Source organism: Anser brachyrhynchus, assembly GCF_964034855.1.
Source record: "Anser brachyrhynchus genome assembly, contig: SCAFFOLD_43, whole genome shotgun sequence".
Lineage (NCBI taxonomy): Eukaryota > Metazoa > Chordata > Aves > Anseriformes > Anatidae > Anser > Anser brachyrhynchus.
This window is the reverse complement of record NW_027663832.1, coordinates 847,379-857,828: the sequence shown is the minus strand read 5'-3', so window position 1 is coordinate 857,828 and position 10,450 is coordinate 847,379.

The window sequence follows — 10,450 nt, the reverse complement described above, 5'->3', positions numbered from 1 at the left end:
CATCGTGATTTGATACACTTGGCAGTGTAGCTAGAGGAAGAGGAGGATCATCAGTAACATGGCAGTTTAAAACTTTGGCCACAATGCACGAAGAGCATTGGTAGGTAAGGCAGATAACCTGCACAGGCAATGAATGCAGCATCTCCTTTTGCCCATCCCGCCACTGTTTACACCGTGAACAATGACTTGCCTTCAAACAACAACACATCTCCCTGCCACCCAGCAGAAGATGAAACAACAGAAAGCAAACTGCAAGGCAAATATCACACAAAGCAGAGAGAAGCTGAGCATGAAAGCAGAAAACAAATACCAGCAGTACACCAGCAGGACACTCGGTTTAGCTGACCACCTAGGACTGCAGACCTTTTCCTGCACTCACAAATGAACGGGTACCTGATGTCTCCTACAGTATTGGCACCCACTAAGGAATATTCAAAATTAATTCCTCAATACTTAAAGAAAAAGGACCTAAACTCACTCTAACGAAGACTCCATCGATGTAACGTCCCTTTGCGTGATGAAAAGCACAGTTGGCTTTCTGACAGCCTACTGGCTGCTTCTCCCAGTAGCAGGGAATCTCACTGCGCTTTTTCTGAAGACAGAAAGAAAGACAAGCTCGTGATAACATGCACCTAAGGTTTGCAAAGAGATGCACAGTTCCAGGTCACGACAGCGATAGGGCTGTCACAATACAGTGCTGAAACATCATTCCAAAGGTCAGTTTATCACTCAAGTATAGTATTTCCGGGCATATTCACAAAGTTTGCAGAAGCTGTAACCACTATGCACGTTTAGCTTTGTCATCATTCAGTTTGAGAAGACAGGCACTCTCAGACATCAGTTTAGGGTGGGTTAAACTAATACACCTAGGATTATACTAGGATTATTCAGAGGGAAAAAGAACATCTTAAATTGCCTAGGTTAACTCTATCCAGAACTACTTCTTGGAGACGTCGTTCTTCTGCACCTTTAACTTTCCCCACTGCTTCCTAGCCCAGGCAGCTAGAACAGCATTATCTGAAGGACTCCGGGACACAAGAGACCTGATAGATCATTATCAAGCCTGCTCTCAGGAGGCTAGTACAGCCTGTTTATTACCCCCCTGCTCCAGCAGGTTTTAGCAGTCTAGTTAGCAGTTATTCTGCATCTGTTGAGAAAATACTGTCGGCATCTAATAAAAGAAAATCTTGCTAAGACGTACCTAAGGCATTGATTTTATTTCCCTCTCCTTCCTCCCACCCCCTCTCCTGGTAACAGAAACCAGTGTCATTTCAAAGCAAATGAATCTGTCCTGCAAAAGCACAATCAGCACACCTACGGCACTGAAAAATGCTTTTGTTGATTTATTTTGAGAACACATCTTTAGGCACTCACATCAATTTCCATGTGTCTGAATCATTCAGGCAGACATTCCTGAAACAACGACCCTCCTGCCACAGCGTGCAGACCGTCTCGTTCCCCAGAGCAGCTTCGCAGTGGCGGAAGGAACAGTTGTCTCCCTGTAACCAAAAGGAAACCAACAAGGAAAATATAGTACAGCCTCAAAAACGTCCGTGCTACTGCCTCAGGTTGCTACAATTGAATTCACAATCTAGCTGCTTATCACGTTAACCTTAAAAAAAAGAAACCTTAAAACCCTAACACCTTGTTAGAAACACTCTGTAACCAATACCATAGGCTCAGGCAAGGATCTCAGTGAAGTAGCATTTTTATTCACGATTGCAATGGCAGGCGTCCCACAAGCCACCTACTAGTTCCCTAACACAGTTTATATACATTTTTTTTTTTCCTCTTGATGACCGGGACCCTCCCCTGTTTCCCCATTGACTGGGTAATCCAGGTTCACAATCTATCCGGTGCTTCACAGAAAATACACAGCTGCTGGCCTGTTACAAGTCAATTTTCTTTTTTTCTTGACTGTTTTCCTCTTTGAGGTGGTAATGTTTCTTACACCGTGATTTCTACCCAATTGCTCTAAGGATTCTGGTTGTCTGCATTTTACAAGGTTGTCTGTTAAGCTTTCTTATCACTGTGAGCATATCTCAATACCACCTTCCTTCCCTCTAAACGATGTAACTGTGCAAAAATATTTTTATTCCCACAACCTCGATCCCCTTACCTATCCTCTTACCTATCCCCTTACCCTATCCACACCTGGATGCAGACCCCAACTGTCCACAAGCAGCTCCCAACCCCCCCCCCCCCATGAACTGGACCCCACCCCACCCAGATGCAGGCCCCAGGTCCCGGCCCCAGCCCCAACCCCCCAGACGCAGGCCCCAAAGGTGTACAACCAGCTCCCACCACCCCCCTCAAAGGGAGGCCCCAAAGCCCGCCAGAGGACCCTAGAGTGTACAAGCAGCTCCCAACCCCCCCGGCACAGACTCCAACCCCCCCCCCAAACACAGGCCCCAAAGGCATACAAGCAACTCCCCACCCTCCCCAGAGGCAGGCCCCAAAGGTGTACAAACAGCCGCAACCCCCCCCAAGACCCAGACCCTTACAGTGTACAAGCAGCTCCCAACTCCCCCAACGTGGCCACCTACAGCAGACAAGCACCTGTCACCCCCCCCCCCCCCCAGCTGCAGACCCCAAAGGTGTAGAAGCAGCTACAAACCCTGCACAAGGCAGGACCCTACAGTGTACAAGCAGCTCCGAAGCACCCCCCAGATGCAAGTCCCAAAGGTGTACAAGCAGCTCCCAACCCCCTCCAGATGCAGATCCCTATATTGTACAAGCAGCTCCCAACACCCCCCCAAATGCAAGCCCCTACTGTGTACAAGCAGCTCAGTGCACTGTGTACAAGCACCACAGGTCACCGGGGTGGGTTCTATGCTGCGCCCGGGGGCCCTCCGGGGGTCACAGGGGTGGGTCCTATGGGGCCCAGAATCTATCAGACTTCAGAATCTATCTGGTTATCACGTTAACCAAAGACCATTCTGCTTCCTCCTCCTACTCTACCCCTTCGTGAAAAAAATGGAAAAAAAAAGCCTGAAAATGGAGTCACTTCTTAAAAAAACACCTGATCATACGTGCAAGGCAATGATCAACTATGGCTACCAGTAACTGCTACAGAACGCAGTATGACGCGTTAAATAGCATGTTCCAGTCACTGTGGGTCTTCGAGTTCACCTACCTGGACAACCTCAGCAAAGTTATCGATCTTCAAAGACTTCCAGTGAACTTCTCCTGGAGGCCGAACCAACACTGAATCCGTGAATTAATGATAAAGGGGTAGGAAGAATTTGCCTCCTCACTTTGCCAAGGGAGCCTCTCATCCACAATTCAAACATAGGATGTGCTTTTAAACAGCTTATAACTAATGGAGGAAGCAAGTCCATTTGAATACTCTCTCAGACTGGAGACAGCCAGGGTTAGTTAGCTCTTCAAAAAATAAAAACCAAAAAAAAAAAACCCAACAAAACAAAACAAAAACAAAAAAAAACAGCGCATTTAGAGATGAACTCGTGATTCAAAGTGGCTGCAAAAATGAGGATCCATCTTCCACAGCCGGACAATTTAACTTTTTTTTTTTTTTTTTAATTTAAAATTCAGTATGTTCCAATCTCTGGTCTTCAAGATTTCTTCACCTATTAAGAAAAGACAAAAACCTTTCCCCGTCTTTATTACCTGTACAGCAAAAAATGCACCAGTGCATATAAATACACAAATGTGCATACGCATACACACATATGTGTTTAGACACACACGAGGAGTGAGTGATAGAAAGTTAGCGAGAGCGACAGTGGAAATCAGAATTTTTGCCTTTTTGATGCAGAGAGCGTGTAAAAACTCTCTCATTTTGAGGGAGCTAGAAAAAAATGGAGGATCTACAAAATATTTTGATGAGTATGCCTTCGAGGCCAATGCTTTATAACATGAATGATCTGGGGGCCAACACACAAATATGCATACATATGTACATGCATACAGGATAAACATATCTATACACACAAGCGTGCACAGTATATGTTGTATGGTATCCATATCGAGAACAACTCGTAGCCCTGATCAGACACGTAGAGTTGCAATCAATTAACAGCAGGAAGACAGCAGACCAAGGATACAGCAAGCTTTGAGAGGCAGGGCAATGCTCACTTTGCCAGTGGCATGGCTGCATGATACCAAGAATTTTGAATTAGTTTGATTTTTTGGAAGCAATTTGTTTTCTTTCTGCGCTGTAGCAAATACCGCAGGTTTGCCATCACGTGCTGTTCCCTAATCCATATATCCGTCATCATCCATTGCTGCAAGATCATGAAAGGTTAGAAAAGATGACTTAGGTCCAATTTAACAGCCAATGATTTTTCAATGACCAGAGCTGCAACAGATTTTATTTAGCCGCAAGCAGGTTTTTTTTTTCTGATGTGAAGTCAGATATTTTGATTTTTTTTTTTTTAAGACACTAAATGTCATAAAACCTGCAACCAGACCAGATAAAGTTCAAATTAGAGTGATTCTGAATCCTTTCATTAAAATGCTGCACATTTCTGTGCAAATTATTTCGGACTCTTCTGGACAAAAGCGGATGAAATAGTTCTTACAAATTAATAATAAAAGGTTGGAACCTTTTACTCACACAAACACTAGTGAATTTTCCAGGAAATATTTTTTTGGCAGGGAATTTTCCCAAATCTAAAGTAAAGAGAGGAAAAGTTGGGTTCTCATATTAGGTATTGGTTTTGACTGCTTGACAAAGGGAATAAAAACAGAAGTTAAGTGCAAGGTTTCCTTCTCTTCTTTAGTATCGACAGGAATCGTCACTTCTGACCTTTAGCACCTTCAGAAACACACTTAGTGCCATGCAGGTTCCTCTGCATCTACTTCTAAAAATTACTGGTGCTCCTTAGCATGGAAGTTGGACTTGAAATCTTTTCCAGACTGAGCTCTTTTGAATGCCCAAGGAGCTCATCATTTTGCTTGTTGCCTTCCATTTTCCTGAAGAGACCCAGAACGCTGTTCAGGATATGAACGGATCTGGTCTAAGGAATGGGAAGAAAGCAAAAACCAAGGATACCTCACAGCCCTAAATGCCATAAAAGCAGTCTCATTTTAAAAAAGATCTCAAAAGCTTTTTTTTTTTTTTTTTAACTGACATCTGCCAATATGGCGATCCAAGTGCTGAACAGAAACCAACTGAACTAGCCCCTGAAAGCCTGAATAAAAATGAGTAACTCTGGTGCACTCAGCAGGTCTGTAATTGAAGTTGGCAAGATTTTTAGATTTCTTTTTTCTCCAGGGTGCTAGTAAAGTTTTTGCGTTACGAGATTTTGAACTCTTTTTGTACAAAAGAATTACAGATGCACTACAGTCACGGTAGCTGGGGGTCTGGAAATACATGCCAACAAGTATCATAAACCATGCCTTTGCTGAAGGAAGATAAATAGTCCAAAGAAAATCTGTCTGGTTTGTTTTACAGGCTTGTCTTTCTCAGTATGGAACAAACTGACCTCCCTGGTCTAACTTTCCAGTTGGCTATTCTGCCTTTGTCCTGGAGGGAAGAGCAAGAAGGGAACAAAATATTTTTGCACTCCAAAGAATGCATTAGAGAAGGATTATCACACCTACCTAAGGGTACTTTCTTGTTTGTTTATAAAGCATAAAGTATTTCTCTTGGACAGTCTCTGTTGCTGGCCTGTTTTGTGCCTTCCATTTATAATAAAGATATTAAAGATGCTTACCCCGTTTCGGATTTTTTGTTTTGTTTTTTTTTAGAACAGTGTAAGCGGACAGTCGGATGACAAGCAAGAAAGAACACCATAAACTCCTTGCTCTGACCCTGCTTTTTAATCACCCAGCATCGCCCTGGCTGCAAAACAGTCCCCGCTGATTTACCTGCTTGTTAAAGCACCCCACGGGCTGAAAGTGTTGTGTGCTAGGTGTCAAATTATATTTAACGGTGCATAGGTAAACCATTCATCTTCCCATGGTCGAAGCACAGAACAGGCCAAGACGATGTGCTCAGATCTGAGCACGCCACTCTGCAGAGAATCAGTTTCAAGCCTAAGATGTTTCGCCCATCTCCCAGGCCCAGAGCGACAGCGACACCTTTACTCTGAAAGTCTGTGTTCTGCAAAGCCAGGAGGTGACCAATGACTCGACTGAGCGGTCTCCCCCAGCCACAAATGTCACAACCATGAGACACCTGGGACCACTGGAACGAGCTGCGAATAGCCCCGTTCTCCCTCCCAGGAAGAGCTGCTCCATCTTCTGCTCTTCTAAAGAGCCCTTAACATATCAAAGGAAGAGAGAGGTCCACAGAGCGGCTATTTCCTGCTTCCAGAGATCCTGTGCAAGACGGTTCTTGTGCTGCAGTTCCTGAAGAATTTCATGTGCATTAGCAGAACGAGAAAGTAAAGCTCTTAAGCAATTGCTAACCTGTTCTCAGTGCTCACAAGTCCCAAATCACTAATTTTACAGTACATATAAACCATGGCAGCTGGCACCTAGCACTGCACACGTTGGCAGTGTCGTCAGGAGCTAGAAAGTCAGGGGTGAGGGGATTAAGGGAAAACCACACATCAGTTTAGTAACTTGGCTCTCGTAGGATACTTCCTACTGCAGGAGTTTTAGCAAAGCCACTCAGAGGGACCTGCTGGTTAATTAAAATAGGACTTCTGCTGGAGCAGAAGATGGGAACCAACTGCATACTGCCAGTCTGTATCGACTTCCAATAAGACAGCGTTGGAAAAAGGTGCCTTCAACCGTCAGTAGCACAATAGCTCTGGTGATGTGTTAATTAAGGGCACTCTTACAGCTGAGTTTCTTCATAGCAGTATGTAGTTGAGAGTGTCCGAGTTTCCCAGGTAAGATTTATGTTTTCTCCTACCAAGCACCAGCTCAGTATGCAATGCTGTGTTAATAACACCCAAGCATGTAGATGTTAAACTGTAACTGCTTTTAAACCTATTTGTTGGTAAGAAAAGAGCTCAGTACACCACCTTCACAGGGCAAAAATCCACATGGAAGAGCAGAAAAACCCAGAAGAGCTTCCTGAACTTCACGTTACCAACAGCACCATCGGATTTAGATCCTGGCCTGGTGTTGTGGTTTAACCCGGCTGGCAGCTAAACACCACACAGCCGTTCGCTCACCCTCCCCCCTCCCTCTCTGGGATGGGGGAGAGAAACGGGAAAGTGAAGCCGGTGAGTTGAGATAAAGACAGTTTATTAAGACAGGAATATAATAATATAAGGAATATAAGGAATATAATAATAACAATAATAATAATAATAGTGATAATGATAATAGTATTAACAATAATAATGTGTAAGAAACAAGTGATGCACAATGCAATTGCTCACCACCCGCTGACCGATGCCCAGCCTATTCCCGAGCAGCCGGCCCCCCCACCCCGGCCAGCCACCCCTATATATTGTTTAGCATGACGCCAGATGGTATGGAATACCCCTTTGGCCGGTTTGGGTCAGCTGTCCTGGGTCTGTCCCCTCCCAGCTCCTGCTGCACCCCCAGCCTGCTCGCTGGCAGGACAGAGCGAGAAGCCGAAAAGTCCTTGGCCTGGTGTAAACACTGCTCTGCAGCAATTAAAACATCAGCATGTTATCAGCGCTCTTCTCATCCTAATCCAAAACATAGCACCCTACCAGCTACTATGAGCTACTTAACTCTGTCCTAACTGGAACCAGGACACCTGGCATCCAGGATGCACGGCCTGCAAGCACTGCTGCGATGTGGAAGTGCCAAGGCAGGTTTTTGGCCTGCCCTAAAACACTTTTTTTTTTTTTTAACCAACAATACAAAGAGTGTGCCAGGTATGCTGTAATGCCAGTGTGCCAGGTCAATAGAGGATATCCAAACAACAGAGGCGCTTGTCCTAATTTCTGGCGTGAAAACACTTTTACAGCATTCTTTTCACAAAGAAACCCCTCTCTAGCTTCTGCAATGCTCCAGGACCTGCTGCAGCTGCAGCGGCTGCGCTGGTACAACCCGCATCTTTGACAAATCTTTTCAACGGTTCTGCTTTACCTCGGCACAGTTGAGGTCACTCCTCTTCCTCTTCCAGCTGAGGAAGCAGCTTGCGGGCTCTGCCACACGGTCGGTGCAGAAGCGAAAGCTGGGAACACAGCAGTCAAACTCTCACTGCTAACGAAGCCACCAGGGCAGAGGGCTGACACAGACCCGCCAGAGGCGAACCGTACCTGCTCTCCCTCCCGGCTGCGAGGCTCGCCACAGCAGCCCCGACCCGAAGCGCTCACAATGCTTTGCTTGGTGATGTCACCGATGAGTCAGAGTCCCCAGATGAGCATCTGCCTTGCCACTCTTTAATGTTGGTGTTGTTTTTTGGTTGGTTGCTTGCTTGCTTTTGAAACTTATGTAGGTTATGGTAAACCTTCAGGTAAACCACAGATCAATGGGGAAGAAGTCCCACACGAGGGAAGGCCGTGCATTTCTTCCAGGCAATGGCGCATGCTTTAACATGCTGCATTCGACAAAGAAGCTCTCTCCATTTTGCGCAGTGGCAACAGGCACGACTGCAACACACGCACGTGTAGGCAGCACCTGCAGGTCCCAAACCGTTAACCAATTTTTAGATAGCACCAATTTTTTATGTAGTGGCTTTCCGTTCATCCATAACCCCTTTTTTCCTTTCTTTGTATCGGGTGGCTCTCCTCCATTGTTCTCTCTGTCATTTTCCTCCCCAGTGTCTGAGCAGGCACTGGGAATCGTTTCCAGAGGAAGGGTACTGCAGAAGCTACAACCTTTACTCTCAGGGAAAAGAGAGTATGTGAAAGAATACATACTTCCTTTCTTTTCCTTTTTTTTTTTTTAAGTCTCTGAAATCAACGCTGCGGCTTGGCAGCAAATAACTATGGGAGTAATGATGATTCCTCATCCTCACTGTAACGTTGTAGTTAATGTCATAAAGAAGCAATTTCCCCAGGCAGTGGCCATTTGAGATGGGAAGGGGCAGTAAGAGGAAGTTTTCCTTAGACTAGCTCTTCCCCCAGAACACCTCGCCATCCAGCAACAAATTCAATTCACCTGCTCCGCCTGATCAGTCAAACGTGCGTCCGACTCCAGGACACGCCACAGTGGTGGTTCTGACGTGCTTTGAGAATCACCTATCCGCAGAATATCTCGGGTTTGTACACTCAAATAACGCAGTCTTTTCGAAATAAGGCCCAGAGCTCACACTCCGAGTGCAGCCTAACAGCACCAGAGGGCCGGTAGGCTAAACATTCCCATCCTGGCAACAGGACTGACCCGGGCAACAGTAAGCATCCCTTCTGCACTTTCATCGTGAACATCAGCATAAGGAAACAGAGACCTCCTCGATCCAAGGTTTAAGAAACAAACACCAAGGTCACCCAAGCGGGTTGTTTTCAGCAAACTAACAGAGAAATTAAGGTGACAACCGCGTGCATCCAGAGTTAGTCAGATCCCGAAGGCAGTTCCTTTGGGAAACGCAGGAGCAGCGCGCCAGATGACGGCTACCTTACAGCGCACCCCTCAGAGGCACTGCTACGAAAGGAAGGCAGAAGGTTGGAACTCAAAATAACTCGCAAGGCGCCCGTTAAGGGGGAAGCTTTAATTTCCTGAGCAGAACCTCCCCCCTGAAGGCAGCCCAGGGACTCTTTGCTTCCCTAGGGAGACGGCAGGGACGGGGCAGGGCGGTGGGACGGAGGGACAGAGGGCCAGACGGACGGACAGACAGCCAGATGGATGGATAGACGGCCAGACGGACGGCCAGATGGCCCAAAAGGCCTGAGCAAGGGCTGAGGAGCAGCAGGGTAGGGCAGGGCAAGTGAACGTCTGCTTTGACACTCCTGACGTATTACTTCTCGGAGCGGCAGAACTGCGCTGGGTAGGCCCCACAGCAAGACTCGTATTTCTGTCCTTCCCTTTCAGGAAAGGATCTCCCACTTTGAATTTATTAATTTTCACGATGATGATACACAAATGGAAGTTTTGAAAAACTGAATGCTGATTAACAGATTTGTAGCACAGCCTGTGCATCAAAATTCATTTCTCTCCATTCAGGTAATCTTAGTTTCTGAGTTACAGTTACAGTCAAAATTTTTCTTCTTTGTTTTTTTTTTTTTTCTTTTGTGATCAGAAAATGAGGGGACTGGTTGTCCCAAGTCAGCCAGGGAACTTATCTTTGGTCGATGCACCAAGCAACTCAGCTCTCTTGGGGAAACTTAAATAGAACAGACAGATCTCCAAACGGATAAAAAAAATAAATCAAATGATAAACACCCAACCGACACATCTGATACCCCAGCTTATTGAACAGCACATGGGTTTAATCTACAGGCTCTGTCCAAAGCAGCAAGAAGTGACAGATTTAATCCAAACCAGTTGCCCGCTCTCACTCTCTGATCTGGAGATGTTATTTGACAAGCATGCATAGCAGTAACACTTGTAAACGCTGGGTTACTGCACCACAGCCCCAAATCCCTCACAGGCCCACTAAGATACTCTTACC